The following is a 20,852-nucleotide window of genomic DNA, read 5'->3' as shown; positions in this document are numbered from 1 at the left end:
AGTACCATGGAAGTCATTCCGTGATGTCTTAACACATGTCCAGTCATCTTGTCCCTGCTTCTTGTCAGTGCTTCCCGTATATTCCTTTCTTCGCTGATTCTGCGAAGAACTTCCTCATTCCTCACTTTATCGGAGCACATAATGTTCAACATACTTCTGTAACACCACACCTCAAATGCTTCGATTCTCTTCTGTTCCTCTTTTCCCACAGTCCGTGTCTCATTACCGCACAATGCTGTGCTCCAAACGAACATTCTCATAAATTTCTTCCTCAAATTAATACCTGCGTTTGATGTTATTACACTTCTCTTGGCCAGGAATGCCCTTTTTGCCAGTGCTTTTGACGTAGCTCTTATTCCATCTGTTTTGAGTTATTTGTCTGTCTAGGTAGCAGAATTGCTTAACTCCGTCTACTTCGTGATCAGCAGTTTTGCCGTTAAGTTTCTAGCTATTTTCATATCTGCTACTTCTTATTACATTCGCCTGTCTTGAATTTACTCTCAGGATTATTATTATTATGATTATTCGTGAATGTTTCTTGTGAAGAAAGATTACTTGTAAACAGCGCAAGTGCGCTATTTTCATGTATGCGTGTCTATCAGTTGTCTATCAGTTTCACGTGGGGACCCCCACAGTAGAAGGTAGGTTTGGGCTAGGACCACGATAGTGCTTATAGGTGGATGCAGCACGTGTAACGTCCGGGACAGGGTTCGAAGACGTATTCATTACGGTCGGGAGAGGGATCGAAGGTGGATCCATCTCATAGCTGGGATAGGGTTTGGTGGTGGAATAGGGCTCGAGGTGAATCCACGTCCGGTACAGCGTCTGAAGGTGGATTCCGGTGGCATTCGTCTTCGTGGACGACAATTCGCGTCCCCATCGTGCACATCTTGTGAATGACTTCCTTCAGGATAATGACTTCGCTCGACTAGAGTGGCCAGCATGTTCTGCAGGCATAAACCCTATCGCAAATGCCTGGGATAGATTGAAAAGTGCTGTTTATGGACGACGTGACCCACCAATCACTCTAAGGGATCTACGCCGAATCGCCGTTGAGGAGTGGGACAATCTAGACCAAAAGTGCCTTGATGAACTTGTGGATAGTTTGCCACGATGAATACAGGCATGCATCAATGCAAGAGGACGTGCTAGTTGGTATTAGAGGTACCGGTGCGTACAGGAATCTGGTCTACCACCTCTGAAGGTCTCGCTGTATGGTGGTGCAACATGCAATGTGTGGTTCTCATGAGCAATAAAAAGGGCAGTAATTCGCAGTCGAGCAGCCGACCCGAGCGGAACGCTGCTCTCTGCACCTGCCGTAGCTGCCCGCTGATAGCTCGTCGGAGTGGTCTCTAACAAGCTGCAACTGGCGTAGCTGCCAGTGACGCTCTACTGAGCGGCACGAACCCGCGCAAGCCGCTTAACGCTTTCGGGTGCTAAGTGGCAAGAGCTTCGGCTCAACTTCCTGCAACTTCGGTTGCAAATCTCCCCAGCGGGACTCTCCCGTTCTTTGGTAGGGTTATCTCAGTGTCAGGGGCCCGTTCACGTCGGATAACCCCGCGCACTGTAGGCCGCTCTCTTCAACCCGCGCTCTCTTGCGCCGCGCATTGCACTCCGCGCAGATAGGTCGTAGGGACCCCCCTCTTCTGTAGGAACACGATACACAGCGCTTTCGCTAAAAAGCAAATATTGTCGCTTCTTGGAAAAGAGCAAAATTGTCGTGCATCCATTCTTCCCTATCCAAATAAATAAATAATCCCGAAACAGCAAAGATGTCCGATCTTTCCTGTGCTTCCCCACCACTCACCCGCAGCAAAGCTGCAGCACAAGAGGCGGTAATGCCGGCTACTCCCGCCATCATTTCCGTCCCACTGTCCACCTTCCAAGAGCAGGTTGCCTTGAAGGATAAACAGATCGCGGAACAGCTGGAGCTGATCGCAGAGCTGATGGGCAGCGAAAACACACGAACAGAAACACCCACACCACACACACAGGCACCTGCTGAACAACAGAAGGACACGCCCCCTATCTCACCTCTGGCGGCCCAGGCACCGACGGAACCGGACCCAGAGCCGACAGAGGACACAACAAACACTGATGAAGACGGGCCGTGGCAGCAGGTCGGCCCAAGGCGCAAACAGCAGCCAACTACGCAGACAAGTGAGCCCACAAACTCACGAGGCAACGGCCGAGTGCTGCTGCCAACACCATCTACATCGCGAACAAACAACAATAACACAGGGACCAACACAAACAACCCTGCGAATGCAGCAACCACAGATATACAAGCAGCTACGCAGAACACAAACAACACCGCGACTGGCTTCCCACCGGTCATCATCCACAACTACGGAGACCTAAGTCTCCTAAACAAGGAATTTAACAATCAGCACAGCCCCACAACATACTACTCCAAGCTCACCGGGGAACACGCCGCACTGTACGTGGCGAACAAAGCAGACTACACGAATCTACTGGACTTTCTCAAAAAAAGGAAGGTAGAACACTTCACGTACAGGACAGTCCTGGAAAAAACTCAGCAGTACGTGATAAAGGGGATAGACTCACGAACCCCGACCGACACAGTACACAATGAACTCTCTGCTCTCGGGTGGGAGTGCATTTGGGTAAACCGAATGTCAGAGTTCGGCACAGCGAGACCGTCTCACAACTACATGGCGGAGTTGGCCGACACGGCCAAATCCCGCGACCTGCTGAAGTTAAAGTTATTTCTTCACATGGTCGTAAATGTAGAAATTTACAACACGCCGCGCACCCCCCAACAATGCCACAACTGCCAGCGCTATGCGCACGCGGGTATCAGATGCGGTCTCGCACCCCGCTGCCGCATTTGCGCTGGCGGTCACACGACCCAACGCTGCAAACTCCCCCATACAGCACCTCGCAAGTGCGCCAACTGTGGTGCTGCCCATCCGGCAAACTACAGAGGGTGCATTGCTTACAAAGCAGCTCTGAGGCGCAAAATCGCGAAACATGCGAAACCTACCGCCATCACAGTTCCAAAACCGCCCCCGCGCCCAGTAAGAAGTGGAATATCCTTCGCTGGAGTGGTCGCTGGCAGCCCCAGCAGCGCGGGACGGTCAGAGGAGCCCCAGAGCTCAGAACACGCTCAGCAAACACCCCCAGCAACAGACACACAACAGACAAGCACAACGCCTGACACCACACCCGCACCGGGCACACCACACGAAACAAGCAACAACACCCTACCCCCTGAGATCGCGAACTGCAGCCCACCACAGGCTACAGAAAACGCACCCACACAGGGACAACCAAAGCGCCAGAGGAGGAGGAGAAGGAGAAACAGCCGAAGCACGAGGAACACGACCACACCACAACAACCACACAGGCAACAGAACACCAACACCCACGAACACATCCCGGACACCAACTCAACAACTCACATTACACACCCACTCACCACAGAGAATACACAGGCGACCACAACTGCCACACGAACAACCGACTCGCAGGCCAGCCCTCACCAAACGCCAACACTGGAACAAGCGGCCGCTAACACGACCAATAACTCGCAGGCCGACATGACCAACATTACGACAACATTCCAGAGAATAATGGAAACATTATTCCCCGGACGCACGACCACCGAAATAGTCACGAAGATTATGGGGTGTGTCTCACAACTCTTCATGTAGTTCATGTCGGGTACGCTCAACTGGACTAGCTTCCAAGCCACTATCACACCGCTTTTCACACTACTACATGGATAATACACCACACCAGCCCCGAAACGCAGACTTAAACACAATCACACAGATCCTGTTTTGGAATGCCAACGGGATCGCAAGCAAAAAAGCCGAGATGGCCGCGTTCATGGAGCGAAAGGGTATCCGAATCGCTCTTGTGAACGCAACACTGCTTACGCCTCGCAAACAACTAAACTTCCCAGGTTATTGCGTCTATCGCACCGACCGAGCGGATGGCAGGAGGGGAGGCGGCACGGCAATCATCATACACAGAGACATAGACCACACGAACATTGAGCTCCCAGCACTTGAAAGACTAGAGGCTACGGCCGTCAGGGTCAAGTTCAACGGAGCCAACACCACACTGGTATCGCTATACAATCCTCCTAATCACATAGTAACACGCGATATCAGCACAGTACTCAACATAGCACCGCGGGTAATAGCCGCTGGAGACCTCAACGCAAAACACCCTGATTGGAACTCACGAATACGAACCTCCAACGGCAAGAAACTGTACGAACACGCGCTAGGCCGAAACTACATTATACTTGGACCGGACGTTCCCACGTTCGTGCCTACACAGGCCCGACATAGGTCAGACGTGTTAGACATAGCCCTCATAAAGGGCATTACATGTACACTCAACCTAACGGTTGAAAACGATCTGGACTCAGACCACATGCCTGTAATACTGCACATGGAAGAGACACTGCAGGACATCGAACCACGCAGGATGCTCAACTACAAGCGTGCGAATTGGACACTGTTCAAGGAAACGCTTGATAGTCGCATTCCTGACACACACGAAATTAACAACACACAGCAAATTGATGAGGCTGTGGAGGCTCTCACAACTGCCGTCCAAGGCGCAATGACTGACGCCATTCCATTTACAACACCAAGACAACACTCGACGGCCCTGCCCCAGGAAATCCTGGGCCTTATCTCAATGAGGAACCGCCTCAGGAGATACTGGCAGCGTACCAGGCGCCCGTTCTATAAACTGCACGTCAACAGACTCCAGGGCATAATACGGAATAAAATCCAAACATTCAGAAACGAACAATGGGCACAGAGACTCGCTCGGCTGGATACCACACGTCCTGGCGTGTGGCAGCTGGCCAGACACTTCACCAGGGAGAAACATTACATTCCCACGTTACAAGGACCAGACGGCCCAGCCTACTCCGCGACGGAGAAGGCAGAGCTTATGGCCACAACACTTGCAGCGTCTTTCATGCCGAATCTGGTTCCTTCAGACCCAGCATTCACACTTGAAACGGACCAGGAGGTTACACGACTTGTTTCCCAGCCCTCGCGCAACGAAATAAGACGTGCTAGCACAAATGAAGTCACATGGGCTATCAAGCACACCAACGCTAGAAAAGCCCCTGGGCCTGATGGCATTCAAAACCGTGTCCTCCAGGAGCTCACGGATAAAGCCGTAGAATACCTCACACACCTAACGAATGTCATCCTGACACACCAACACTTCCCTGACTTTTGGAAGGCGGCCAAGGTCCTGATGTTCAGGAAGCCAGGGAAAGACCACTCCCTCCCACAAAATTACCGACCTATCAGTCTGCTGTGCTCGCTCAGCAAGATTGTTGAGAAGGCAATACTAAAACGTATCACTAGGCATTGCATCGCCAACGACACCCTAAGACCGGAGCAATTCGACTTTAGGAATCACCACTCGACAACACAACAACTCCTCCGCGTAGTCGAACATATAACACACGGCTACAACATGAACAAAGCCACAGGGGCCGTGTTCCTAGACATCGAAAAGGCTTTCGATCGTCTCTGGCACAACGGACTCATACGCAAACTAAGCGAAGCTGGTTTCCCGGACGGACTCGTGCGTCTCATACACTCATATCTCACGAACAGATGTTTCAACACTAACGTGCAGGATAAACAATCAACACAACACGGTATCCAAGCTGGAGTACCCCAAGGAAGCATCCTAGGGCCCATCTTGTTTAACCTGTACATTAATGACTTCCCAGCGACACGAAACACGACGTTAGCCGTCTACGCGGATGACACAGCCATCCTCGCGCAAGACTGGAAACCGTCGAACATCAACTCACGAATACAGACAGCACTCAGAACAGCTGAGCCTTGGCTGGAGCGATGGCGTATTAAAGTAAACGTCGACAAGTGCGAAGCAGTTCTGTTCACACGCAGACCGAAACTACTGCGCAAACACCAACACTGTAGACCGATAACACTACATACACGCCCAATACGTTTCCGAGAGAAAGTCAGATACCTTGGTGTCTGGCTGGACCGGAAACTTACGTGGGGGGACCACATCGAATACGTTGCCAACCGAGCGCACGCGAGGCTCAAACAGCTCTACCCAATGCTCAACAGGGCAAGCACACTGAATAGGAGGGTGTCGAGGTCCTTATACATGACACTGATTAGACCTCTGATGACGAACGCAGCTCCCGTCTGGGGATATGCAGCTCCCACAGGACTGCGCCGCCTGCAGATCATACAGAACAAGGTGCTACGAATCATCAGCAATGCTCCACGCTACACACGCACCGTGGATCTTCACCATGAATACCGCCTTGATACCCTCAAGGAAGTATTCAAGAAACACGCCACACGACTATAAAGGAACTCGAGACACTCGAACAATCCTTTCATCCTCACTCTGGGAAACTACGATCACAACCACAGGTGGAAACACAAGCGGCCAAAGACACTGCTAGCTAGGGCATAACCACCTATGGTAAACTAACATACGCAAACAGCGACAAACGCCGGTAAGCCCCAGCATATCAGCAACACTGACTGGTAACTACCAGCTGCTATTAGAGCCGACCAACAGGCCACAGCAGGGACACCGACGAGCTCGCCCACAGACGCACGAACAATCTGCCAACACTCCCTCACACTGTGCCTCCGGTATATGACCTATCGGACACAAGACCGATAACAAACATAACTGTTGCAGGTTGCAGGACGCTGAACGAGGACTCTGTACCAGCACCCAGCGCCAGCCGCCGAGCAGCACAAACGCACAACGTCAAGGTATCGACAAGCATGATACCCACTACTAACAAAGCCTATCCTTACACAACCTATCGCAGGCAGCAAGACAACCGCTACTGCTCTTGCCGCCCGACCTAACTTTCGCAGAGGTTTTTTTCCCTTGGCTCTTGCTTTGGCACTTTTTTTCCTCTGCCCTTCAAACCGCTACCCTTCGTCAGATTTCGACCAATCTATCTCCAGATGAGCGCGTATTAATGGTTAATCCTAACCAGACGTACGCAGACATCGCAGTACCCACATCCTGCGACACCTCACTTTAGTGAATACTAACCCTTATGCAGAGATGGCAGTAGACCTTTTGTGTTGGCCATCATGCCGGTGTGGGCGTGGAGGGGCTCCACCTCTTTTTTTTAAAAAAAAAAGTTTATGTTGATCTCTCTTCCAATTTTCTGTATAGGTTTCGGAACTCTCGGAACCGAGGTGGCGCAAAACTTTTCTTTGATGTGTGTATTATCCTCTCCAACGAAAATCTCGTGAAGTGATTGCAATGAGAAAATTAGCGGCTATATCTCAATTGATCGACGAAGTGATCGAGGAAGTATAAAGTGTTCGAGGAAAAACGGTAATACGACTATAAAAATACAGTAGGAACGAGATAAATAGGAAGTGCAGGGCAGCCACGGTGATATGGCTGCAGAAAAAACATGTGCTGTTTTTCTCGTTGTGATAGCTCTCCACTTAGTCAGCGCCGGATGGGGGATTAGGCAGACTTCTAACTAACGGGATATAGATGACGGAATATGACGGGATTTCGAGAGAATTAGCAAGGGTCTGCGACCTGGCGGAGGACAGCTCTTACTCGTCAAAATCAGATGGATTCAAATGCTACATGTATCAAAGACTGGAAAATTTGTGATAATATAGCGGGTAAGCGATACTCTGACAAAAGCAGAGTTGAGAGGTGAGCTTTAAACCGTTTCTTCTCAGTGTTGTCAGCAAAGATAATACAGCTTCTCACATACGTCTCGCGAAGTGTCTGCAATGAGAAAATTAGAGGCCTATACGAAGGTTTTTACTCAGAGACAATCAGCAGCAGAAGTTCCATTTTTGTTTTCTCTATAAATAAGACACAACGTTCTTCCGAAAGAACAAATACCATCTCACCGGCCATTAGACCATCTTCTTCTGTGCGGATGCACAAACAGTGCCCAAACTCTTACAGGAATCGGCAAAAGCCGCGAGCAATGAGTATAATGGGCAGGGGCACTATGAATATAGTGCGGGACAGTAAGTTGAGAATGTGGGTCTCACGGGAGACGTGTCAGAGATAAGTCCCTGCAGTCGCGCTACACTCTATGTCCTCAGTGGCTCAGATGGATAGACCGTCTGCCCTGTAAGTAGGAGATCCCGGGTTCGAGTTCTGGTCGGAGCACACATTTTCACCTGCCCCCGTTGACATATATCAACACCTGTATGCAGCTAAGCGTAGTGATTTAATTGTAATTTCATTCTTCCGTAAGTTGTGCGTGTCTATAAATGGATCGACTGACATCTCAATAGGTAGACTAAATTTACATCTCCATCTATATGCATACCTCGCAAGCCCTCGTACGGTGCGAGGCAGAGGGGTACCCTGTACCACTACTAGCAATTTCCTTTGCTATTCCACTACTAAATAGAGCGAGGGAGAAAAGGAGTGTTTGTACACCTCCGTAAGAGCGCTCATTTCTCGTGTGCTATTTTCGTGATCGTTAAGCGTAATGTATGCTGGTGGCAGTACAATCCTTCTGCAGTGAGCTTCAAATGTCGGTTCTCTCAACTTCCTCAAGAGTATGCCTCGAAAAGAACATCGACTTCCTTCCCCGGATTCCCAGTTGAATTACCTGGCGAGTGTAATCCGACTGCAGGAACAAAAATACTCACCATGAAAAGGGACTCTATGATCAATTTACTTAATTAGACAATCAGTTTTACATCAATGACGTGACGCCGGATAGGCGGAAGTGATGGTGAGAGTGCCGCAGATATGATTCGCGAGTTGGAGCGGTAATCATAATTTTTTTTTTTTTTATTGCGACGAGAGCTTTTAACAAAATTTCAGTCACCCACTTACGCAGGGAGTGATGACTACCGTAATAGAATCACCTTTGTTATCGTATTTATAAAGTAATATATAGTATTACAACTCCTATATGCAGCTATTTGCCCGCCTTAAGAGACTTATGCAAGTGACGAAGCATTTGACTACCTAAACAGAGTTCAAAATTGTGGAGGCGTCCTGTCACAGAGACAGAGCATGCTCTTAGCACTCCTGCATGAGCCAAAAATGAGTTTAATAATGGCTCTGAGCACTATGGAACTTAACTGCTGTGGCCATCAGTCCCCTAGAACTTAGAACTACTTAAACCTAACTAACCTAAGGACATTACACACACCCATGCCCGAGGCAGGATTCGAACCTGCGACCGTAGCGGTCACGCGGTTCCAGACTAAAGCGCCTAGAACCGCACGGCCACTTCGGCCGGCTGAGTTTAATGTTCTAGTCTCGTGATGCAGGACGTAACAGATATTGGGTTGATTTGGGGGAGGAGACCAAACAACGAGGTCATTGGTCTCATCAATTAGGGAAGGACGGGGAAGGAAGTCGGCCGTTCCCTGTCAAAGGAACCATCCCGGGATTTACCTGAAGCGATTTAGGGAAATCACGGAAAACCTAAATCAGGATGGTCGGTCGCGGGATTGAATCGCCGTCCTTCCGAATGCGAGTCCAGTACGCTAACCACTGCACCACCTCGCTAGGTGTAGCAGATATTAAGCCGATAAGATTTTTTTTCCTGGTTGAAAGGAAACATAACCTTTGTCATACTATTATAAAGGAGTTTCACACAAAGAGTCGACGAGCAACTTTACTTTAGCGATGTGATGACGATTATATGCTCCGATTTCTTCTGTCTTCGAAAATAACGCACATAAAAGGGAAGAATCTACATTTCGTTTTGATAATTTCGAGCTGTTTGGCAAAGTGGATTCTGTAAACTAGCAGTCAATGTCGGGGATGAAATTGCAGTTATAACTCTTCGTCCAAGGCGCACCTGCTCCTCTAGGTGTGCTAGGACTTAGTGACGCCCGTCCGCGGCCAGCGATATGAGATCTCAGGCGACTGGAAGCGAGGTTGAGCAACCATATCTGTCGCGACCGGCAGATACAGAGAAAGGGTCTGACCTGTCGGCTATTCAGGCACACAGTACACTCGGCAGATGAAGCTGGACTAGACTGGAGATGACTGGCCAGTTTTTTCGTCTTGAGATGCCTATGTTCAAGTAAGATAATGAACATGACAACAGTAAAATATATCATATAATGTATTTTCCACGTTTCTGTTAGCTAGGATGAAACTTGCGACCCATAAACAGGTATAACCGTCTTTCATTCCGCAGTGCTGTAGCTACAGGACTCCTGCCTATAGGAAGCATGGAAGTTTAGCACCACAGGGACAATGGCTCACTGCTGCAGTGCACCAAAAAAAGTCATAGCAATCCTGAGCGGTCCATTCGGCATGTTATTGGGCCCATCTGTACCGCGCTGCATGGTATAGTGGTTGCAAAGATAGAACTCGCCATGGACGTTGGGAGTGAAGTTGCGCGTCATACAGCCTACTACGCACAGTTAGAGTCATAATGCGACGCCCTGTGGCGTCACGAAAAGCATTATTCAACATGGTGGCGTTGCTGTCAGGGTTCCACCCCGGTCCCCAGAACTCCTGAAGATAGACTGTGACTGTGGATATTGTATCACAGACACAGTCCCTTAGACTGTTCAGATATGTCACTAGACGCGCCCAAAGATTTAGACAACCATGCATGAGCAGCACCTATTAGACAGAGGGTGGTCTGATAGCCTATCAGTTACAGTCATTCCACCAGGAAGGAGGTACACGGCTCGTGTTGTCTGTAGTTCAGCCATGCCTAGACGGTCAATATCGCGCTTCGATCGCGTCCGCATTGTTGCTTTGTGCAAGCTCTCAACAAGGGAAGTATCCAGGCGTCTAGGAGTGAACCAAAGCGATGTCGTTCAGACATAGAGGAGATACAGAGAGACAGGAGCTATCGATGACATGCCTCGCTCAGGCCGCCCAAGAGCTACTACTGCAGTGGATGACCGCTACCTATAGGTTATGGCTCAGAAGAACCCTGACAGCAACGGCACCATGTTGAATAATGCTTTTCGTGAAGCCACAGGGCGTCGCATTATGACTCAAACTGTGCGCAGTAGGCTGAATGATGCGCAACTTCACTCCCGACGTCCATGGCGAGGTCCATTTTTGTAACCACGACACCATGCAGTGCGGTGCAGATGGGCCCAACAACATGCCGAATGGACCGCTCAGGACTGGCATCACGTTCTCTTCACCGATGAGTGTCACATATGCCTTCAACCAGACAGTCGTCGGAGACGTGTTTGGAGGCAACCCAGTCAGGCTGAACGTCTCAGATACACTGTTCAGCGGGTGTAGCAAGGTGGAGGTTCCCTGATGTTTTGGGGTGGCATCATGAGGGGCCGACGCACGCTGCTGGTGGTCATGGAAGGCGCTGTACGATACCTGAGTGCCATCCTACGACTGATAGTGCAACCATATCGGCAGCTTATTGGCGAGGCATTCGTCTTCATGGACGACAATTCGTGGCCCCATCGTGCACAACTTGTAAATGACTTCACTCGACTAGAATGGCCAACATGTTCTCCAGACATGAACCCTATCGAACATGCCTGGGACAGATTTAAAAGGGCTGTTCATGGACGGCGTGACCCACCAACCACTCTGAGGGATCTATGCCGAATCGCCATTGAGGAGTGAAACAATCTGGACCAACAGTGTCTTGATGAAAATGTGGATAGCATGCCACGACGAATATAGGCAATGCAAGAGGATGTGCTACTGGGTATTAGAGGTACGGGTGTGTACAGCAATCTGGACCACCACCTCTGAATGTCTCGCTGTATGGCGGTACAACATGCAAAGTGTGGTTTTCATGAGCAATAAACAAGGCAGAAATGATGTTTATGCTGATCTCTATTCCAATTTTCTGTACAGGTTCCGAAACTCTCGGAACCGAGGTGATGTAAAACTTTGTTTGATGTGTGTATTATTACCAATTCTTATGTCCCTACCAGCAGCTATTCGTTTGCGGATCAGCAGGAGGTACACCCTAACACTTCAGCGATAGTCCCTGTTATCATTATCCATTCTTCCCACACAGGGCTATTGCGAGATTGGTCGGAGCATCTCTCTAGCAATAGACCTCTACTGTCAGCAGTCATTGATGAGGCTGTGTAGAGATATGCTCTAGTGCTCGATCAGCGGCAGGTACCCCTCCTCAATTCCCATGCTTCACAACCACTGGAAAAAAAATACAAATTTTCCTACTGATTTTTTAGTTTCCCAGATTTTCCCCCAATTTTCAAATTCTCGCTAATTTTTGAATTTCCCACCAGTAAGCGGAGTTGAAGGAAATTAGACAGTGCCAATATTCTGAGCCAGCGAACTTAGATCGTGACATCATAGTTAGACTGCGCCAGTATTCCTCAGGTGATGATATAAAGAAAGTATCCTATACCCTTCCACGTCAGGAACATGCAAGTTACATTTTTTTACATATAGGATATATTGTTGTTGTTGTAGTCTTCAGTCCTGAGACTGGTTTGATGCAGCTCTCCATTCTACTCTATCCTGTGCAAGCTTCTTCATCTCCCAGTACGTACTGCAGCCTACATCATTCTGAATCTGCTAATTGTATTCATCTCTTGGTCTCCCTCTACGATTTTTACCCTCCACGCTGTCCTCCAATACAAAATTGGTGATCCCTTGATGCCTCAGAACGTGTCCTACAAACCAACCCCTTATTTTAGTCAAGTTGTGCCACAAACTCCTCTTCTCCCCAATCCTATTCAATACCTCCTCATTAGTTATGTCATCTACCCATCTAATCTTCAGCATTCTTCTGTAGCACCACATTTCGAAAGCTTCTATTCTCTTCTTGTCTAAACTATTTATCGCCCATGTTTCATTTCCATACATGGCTACACTCCATACACATACTTTCAAAAACGACTTCCTGACAAACCTATACTCCATGTTAACAAATTTCTCTTCTTCAGAAACGCTTTCCTTACCATTACCAGTCTACATTTTATATCCTCTCTACTTCGACCATCATCAGTTATTTTGCTCCCCAAATAGCAAAACTCCTTTACTACTTTAAGTGTCTCATTTCCTAATCTAATTCCCTCAGCATCACCCGACTTAATTTGACTACATTCCGTTATCCTCGTTTTGCTTTTGTTGATTTACGTCTTATATCCCCCCTTCAAGACACTATCCATTCCGTTCAAATGCTCTTCCAAGTCCTTTGCTGTCTCTAACAGAATTACAATGTCATCGGCGAACCTCAACATTTTTACTTCTTCTCCATGGATTTTAATACCTACTCCGAATTTTTCTTTTGTTTCCTTTACTGCTTGCTCAATATACAGATTGAATAACATCGGGGAGAGGCTACAACACTGTCTCACTCCCTTCTCAACCACTGCTTCCCTTTCATGTCCCTCGACTCTTATAACTGCCATCTGGTTTCTGTACAAATTGTAAATAGCCATTCGTTCCCTGTATTTTACCTCTGCCACCTTCAGAATTTGAAAGAGAGTATTCCAGTCAACATTGTCAAAAGCTTTCTCTAAGTCTACAAATGCTAGAAACATAGGTTTGCCTTTCCTTAATCTTTCTTCTAAGATCAGTCGTAAGGTCAGTATTGCCTCACGTGTTCCAACATATCTACGGAATCCAAACTGATCTTCCCCGAGGTCCGCTTCTACCAGTCTTTCCATTCGTCTGTACAGAATTTGCGTTAGTATTTTGTAGCTGTGACTTATTAAACTGATAGTTCGGTAATTTTCACACTTGTCAACACCTGCTTTCTTTGGGATTGGAATTATTATATTCTTCTTGAAGTCTGAGGGTATTTCGCCTGTCTCATACACCTTGCTCATCAGATGGTATAGTTTTGTCAGGACTGGCTCTCCCAAGGCTGTCAGTAGTTCTAATGGAATGTTTTTACTCCCAGGGCCTTGTTTCGACTTAGGTCTTTCAGTGATATGTCAAACTCTTCACACAGTATCATACCCCATTTCATCTTCATCTACATCCTCTTCCATTTCCATAATATTGTCCTCAAGAACATCGTCCCTGTATAGACCCTCTATATACTCCATCCACCTTTCTGCTTTCCCTTCTTTGCTTAGAACTGGGTTTCCATCTGAGCTCTTGATATTCATACAAGTGGTTCTCTTTTCTCCAAAGGTCTCTTTAATTTTCCTGTACGCAGTATCTATCTTACCCCTAGTGAGATAAGCCTCTACATCCTTACATTTGTCCTCTAGCCATCCCTGCTTAACCATTTTGTACTTCTTGTCGATCTCATTTTTGAGACGTTTGTATTCCTTTTTACCTGCTTCATTCACTGCATTTTTATATTTTCTCCTTTCATCAATTAAATTCAGTATTTCTTCTGTCATCCAAGGATTTCTACTAGCCCTCTTCTCTTTACCTATTTGATCCTCTGCTACCTTCACTACTTCATCCCTCAAAGCTACCCATTCTTCTTCTACTGTATTTCTTTCCGCCATTCCTGTTAATTGTTCCCTGATGCTCTCCCTGAAACTCTGTACAACCTCTGGTTTATTCAGTTTATCCAGGTCCCATCTCCCACCTTTTTGCAGTTTCTTCAGTTTTAATCTACAGTTCATAACCAATAGATTGTGGTCAGAGTCCACATCTGCCCCTGGAAATGTCCTACAATTTAAAACCTGGTTCCTAAATCTCTGTCTTACCATTATATAATCTATATGAAACCTGTCAGTATCTCCAGGCTTCTTACATGTATAAAACCTTCTTTTATGGTTCTTGAACCAAGTGTTAGCTATGATTAAGTTATGCTCTATGCAAAATTGTACCAGGTGGCTTCCTCTTTCATTTCTTCCCCCCAATCCATATTCACCTACTACGTTTCCTTCTCTTCCTTTTCCTATTATCGAATTCCAGTCACCCATGACTATTAACTTTTCGTCTCCCTTCACTACCAGAATAATTTATTTTATCTCATCATACATTTCATCAATTTCTTCGTCATCTGCAGAGCTAGTTGGCATATAGACTTGTATTACTGTGGTAGGCGTGGGCTTCGTGTCTATCTTGGCCACAATAATGCGTTCACTATGTTGTTTGTAGTAGCTTACCCGAACTCCTATTTTTTAGGATATATTATTATTAATTAATGTTATGCCCTTTGCAATGCAATGTAAGTAATATCTCAATTTGCCGCAAAAATTCGAGTTTACACGAAAATTTGAGTTTCTCTGACGATTTTTTAATTTACCGCCAATTTCAAGATGGGGTAGGGGAATCGAAAGTGGGAGTAATTAATTGATCAGTTTAATTAATTAGTCTATTAATTTGATATCAAAAGTGCGACATTGCCACATTGACGCCAGGAGCATGGGTGGAAGGAGGGTCCGCCATATCGAATAAATTTGATAACAATTCTGAGTGGGGGAGAAACCCTTTTGCTCCACTAATGTTCGTAACGCGCGCGAGATGGATACGTGACCCGTAGCACCTCAAAAGCGAGATGCAACACTTGGAAAGCGTTCTGGGGTGTAGTGGTTACTCCACATGTTGCGGAAGAAATGTCACGAAGTCTACCACGCGGCAAAATGACGCGTCGAAAGAAGAAATGTCGGGTATGCCTTCCTGCCGTATATCCCCAGAATGACGGACGGAATTGGTCGTATATTGCGCAAACATGGCGCAAAGACTATTTATGAACCTACCAAGAGCGTCAAAAAGTATCTCATATCGGCAAAGGACAAAAGAGACCAGCTCGCAATGTCGAGAATATAACGCGTGTGGAAATGTCTATGTTGGAATGACGGTTGATCATAATAAAATAATAAAATTCCCCTATACCCACTTGGTCAAAGAAGCCATGGAGATTCACAAACATGACAATAAATACTTTCAGTAAGGAAGAGGGAAACTCCAAAGTGAAATGATTCTGAATTCCCGTGCTGCAGCGAACGATAGATGCAGGCAGCAAGGGGGAAACTGCAGCGGTAATGACCAGAGAAAAACCGTCCGACGTTGGCGCAACAGGTGCTACACTGAAGCGGCAAAGAAATTGGTACGGGCATGCGTATTCAAATACAGAGATGTGTAAACAGGCAGAATACAGTGCTGCAGTTGGCAACGCCTATATAAGACAATAAGTGTTTTGCGCAGTTGTTAGATCGCTGCTACTATGGCAGGTTATCAAGATTCATGTGAGTCTGAACGTAGTGTGAGAGTCGGCACGCGAGCGATTGGACACAGCATCTCCGAGGTAGCGATGAAGTGTGGATTTTCCTGTACCGCCATTTCTCGAGTGTTCCGTGAATATCAGGAATCCGGTAAAACATCAAATCTCCGACATCGCTGCGGCCGGAAATAGATCCTACAAGAACGGGACCAACGACAACTGAAGAGAATCCTTCAACGTGACAGAAGTGCACCCCTTCCGCAAATTACTGCAGATTTCAGCGCTGGGCCATCAACAAGTGTCAGCGTGCGAAGCATTCAACGAAGCATAATCAGTATAGGCTTTCGAAGCCGAAGACCCATTCGCGTGCCCTTGATGACCACACGACACAAAGCCTTACCCTCGCCCGGGCCCGTCAACAGCGACATTGGACTGTTGATGACTGGAAACATGTTGCCTGGCCGGACGAGTCTCGTTTCAAATTGTATTGAGCGGACAGACGTGTACGGGTACGGAGACAACCTCACGAATCCATGGACCCTCCATGTCAGCAGGGGACTGTTGAGGCTAGTGGAGGCTCTGTAATGGTCTGCTGCGTGTGCAGCTGAAGTGATATGGGACCATTGATACGTCTAGATACGACTCTGATGGGTGACATGTACGTAAACAAACTCTCTGATCATCTGCATCCAATCATGTTCGTTGTACATTCCGACGGACTTGGACAATTGCAGCAGGACAATGCGACACCCCACACGTCCAGAATTGCTACAGAGTGGCTCCAAGAACACTCTTCTGAGCTTAAACGCTTCCGCTGGCCGCCAAACTCGCCAAACATGAACATTATTGAGCATATCTCAGATGCTTTGCAACGTACTCCTACGGATTTATGGACAGCCCTGCAGGATTCATCGTGTCAATTCCCTCCAGCATGCGGATAAGATGCCTGTCATCTCGACTGCTAGTGGTACGAGGCCGTTGGGATCCAGCACGGCGTTCCGTATTACCCTCCTGAACCCTCCGATTCCATATTCTGCCAACAGTTATTGGATCTCGACCAACGCGAGCAGCAATGTCGCGATACGATAAACCGCAATCGCGATAGGCTACAATCCGACCTTTATCAAAGTCGGAAACGTGATGGTACGCATTAATCCCCTTTACGCGAAGCATCACAACAACGTTTCACCAGGCAACGCCGGTCAATCGCTGTTTGTGTATGAGAAATCGATTCCTCATGTCAGCACGTTGTAGGTGTCGCCACCGGCGCCAACCTTGTGTGAATGCCCAAGCTAATCATTTGCATATCACAGCATCGTCTTCCTGTCGGTTAAATTTCGCGTCTGTAGTACGTCATCTTCGTGGTGTAGCAATTTTAATGACCAGTAGTGTATAAACGAATTCTCTCTTTCACCTCGAAAGGTGTAGTATGGTTGTTAAATATACCAAGGTCTCGAATCCTAGAAAAGAATTTTTCCAGACAATCTTGATTCAGTCTGGCTATCAATATATAAGTTGCTCCGGAATTTCTCACATCGTTATAGAGACCATAAAGTGAATTTATTGATATAATGAATCCCTTCTGAAACGAGATTCCCTATTCGCATATTAGAACAAATTCTGGAAATCTTTTTAGAGAGTTTTCCTGACTTCTGATATTAAATCCTCAACCACTTCTAATGGAGCTTTATGATCTTAAGGAGATCTCGAATTCCACACATCGAAAACATGGAAAACATGGTTCAAGAGCTCAATGAAGCTCCCTTCACTTTCTTTATGCAGGACATACTGTATTATCCTCACAGTTTGGGCAGTGCGACGTTAAAGTAGCTGTGCAGCCATTCGGACCTTCTACCGATCACGTCCACTAACTTTAAGATGAACCTCCAGGGATATGTGATCCAAAGATCATCTTTCTGATGTCGAAGAAGATCTTCTACCACAATTTTTAAAACACAGTACCATCAGGCAAAGTGATACCATCATCAAGAAAATAATTTCTTAAAAAATTCAGCAAATACGAAGTATAAAGAAACCAGACTTTTCTGCTACGATCAACAGGGCTCGAACAAATGTCTTGATGTAGACACAAAAAATTGTTTCCACAGTTTCAGATTTTTTGTTCCCATATCACACGTAACTGCTACGATGTGGATTCCTGCTCTTTCAGCTTCTTTTATGATATTTTGCATCAAATTACTAGACACTGCAATATCAAAGTCATAATACATAGGCTGCTTGCACTTCGAAAACAAGCTGCGAACCATGCCGAGTTGGACTTTTGTTGTATGGTCCGGGTACCACATCGACGGATGAATTGTGACACGACCTTCAATGTTCATTTCGTTAAAGCTTAGGACACCAGTTGCCACTAATGACGTGAACAATTCTGGCCTAGCATTAATTAGCTCCAACTGTTTCTAAAATACCTGGTTGGCATTTCAATTGTTTTGTACATTTGCGGAGTGTTGACCTGCAGGGAAAAGGGTACTTCTTCCTCCTCAGATACGTAGATGCTTTAAGAGACAAAACTCTCAAAGTAAGAGCTCCACTGAGCTCCACTTCACTTGCCATCTCTTCTGTAACAAACAGTGAATTTGTCCTGGTATGAAAAACGGAGAAAGTATAGTTCTCACATTTGACGATACGTATTTATGCTTCTTAGTGTGAGACACATTAGGTTTTATAGACGCTGGGTGCATTTTAACTTTTTTCCTCAAGCTAACCAATTCTTTCTTTAGTTCTTTCCTGGTCTTTAAGTGAAATTATCGGATCAGTACAGAATTTTGTGTTGATCTGACTAGCTTACTTTTCTTCGGAGACAGAATCGTTCTCTCTCTGTTACAACGCTATCAGTAACATTCGAGGCGCTAGGACCTGTAACTTCAAATGTATTTGTGTGCCACTTTGGTATTTTTTTAGATGGAACAGCATTATCCTCCAGCAGGTAGCGTGAGGGTAGATCAAACAATTCATTCTGCAAGTCTCGTTTGTAATCACTTTCACAAATATGTTCAGAAAAAATTCTTGCATTTTTAACATTAATTTAGTTTATAACAAGCAATCCATTGACGCTGTAGTTCAACAAAAGATGATAAATTACGCCTTCAGTCCTAACGTCCGCTACTGCTACAAAAAAAAAGGTTCAAATGGCTCTGAGCACTATGGGACTCAACTGCTTAGGTCATTAGTCCCCTAGAACTTAGAACTAGTTAAACCTAACTAACCTAAGGACATCACACACATCCATGCCCGAGGCAGGATTCGAACCTGCGACCGTAGCGGTCTCGCGGTTCCAGACTGCAGCGCCAGAACCGCGCGGCCACTTCGGCCGGCGCTACCGCTACATTCAGCAACTGCTCAATACTACATATTTGTAGACATCATTCTAAAAAATTGGCAAAACAAGCTCCTTAACAACTCGGCAGGCCAACAAATACACACAAACTAACACATAACACGAACTCACGTGCACGTCTCAATAGAAACATTGAGTGACACTTGTAACTAACCTGGGGTAGCTGCTAGGTGACGTCACAGCTCGTGATTCAATATGGCAGGCAAAACCGCGGGAGGTCGATTTTACTTCTCAATGATTATTATATCGTCGAAGCTGTGAGAAATCCTATACAGAAGACAGTTGGCCCGAAGTTGTCCCGAATCGGTCCGACGTTCGACGATCGTCCAAGATTTTGCACGTCTACTGTAGTCGTACACTACGAACTCCAGCAGTCGGATTGGCTGCGGTCACTTACTGCGCTTGCATTCCGGTTGATGATCTACGACGAAAATGAATCTCAGAGTACACTGGAAATACTGTGTATCCGGCAGACAGTTCGTCTACTAATACGTTTGGCTTGATTGAATAGCTACTTTTTTTAATAACGTAATGAGTGAATAACCACAAGGACCTGAAGAGCAGCTGAACGGAATGGACAGTGTCTTGAAAGGAAGATATAAGATGAACACCAACAAACGCAAAACGAGGATAATGGAATGTAGTCGAATTAATTCGGGTGATGCTGAGGGAATTGGATTAGGAAATGAGACACTTAAAGTAGGAAATGAGTTTTGCTAAAAAATGGTTCAAATGGCTCTGAGCACTATGGGACTTAACATCTATGGTCCTCAGTCCCCTAGAACTTAGAACTACTTAAACCTAACTAACCTAAGGACATCACACAACACCCAGTCATCACGAGGCAGAGAAAACCCCTGACCCCCCCGGAAATCGAACCCGGGAACCTGAGCGCGGGAAGCGAGAACGCTCCCGTACGACCACGAGCTGCGGACGAGTTTAGCTATTTGGGGATCAAAATAACTGACAATGGTCGAAGTAGAGAGGATATAAAACGTGGACTGGCAATGGTAAGGAAAGCGTTTCTGAAAAAGAGAAGTTTTTTAACATCGATTATAGATTTAAGTGTCAGGAAGTCGTTTCTGAAAGTATTTCAATGGAGTGTAGCCATGTACGAAAGTGAAATGTGGACGATAAATAGTTTGGACAAGAAGAGAATAGAAGTTTTCGAAACGTGGTGCATCAGAAGAATGCTGAAGATTAGCTGGGTAGATCACATAACTAATGACGAGGTATTGAATAGAATTGGGGAGGAGAGAAATTTGCGGCACAGCTTGACTAGAAGAAGGGATCGGTTGGTAGGACATGTGCTGAGGCATCAAGGGATCACCAGTTTAGTATTGTAGGGCAGCGTGGAGGGTAAAAATTAGAGGGAGACCAAGAGGTGAATACACTAAGCAGATT

This window comes from Schistocerca serialis, chromosome 1, assembly GCF_023864345.2.
Source record: "Schistocerca serialis cubense isolate TAMUIC-IGC-003099 chromosome 1, iqSchSeri2.2, whole genome shotgun sequence".
Classification (NCBI taxonomy): Eukaryota; Metazoa; Arthropoda; class Insecta; order Orthoptera; family Acrididae; genus Schistocerca; species Schistocerca serialis.
Note: the sequence above shows the minus strand (reverse complement) of the source record.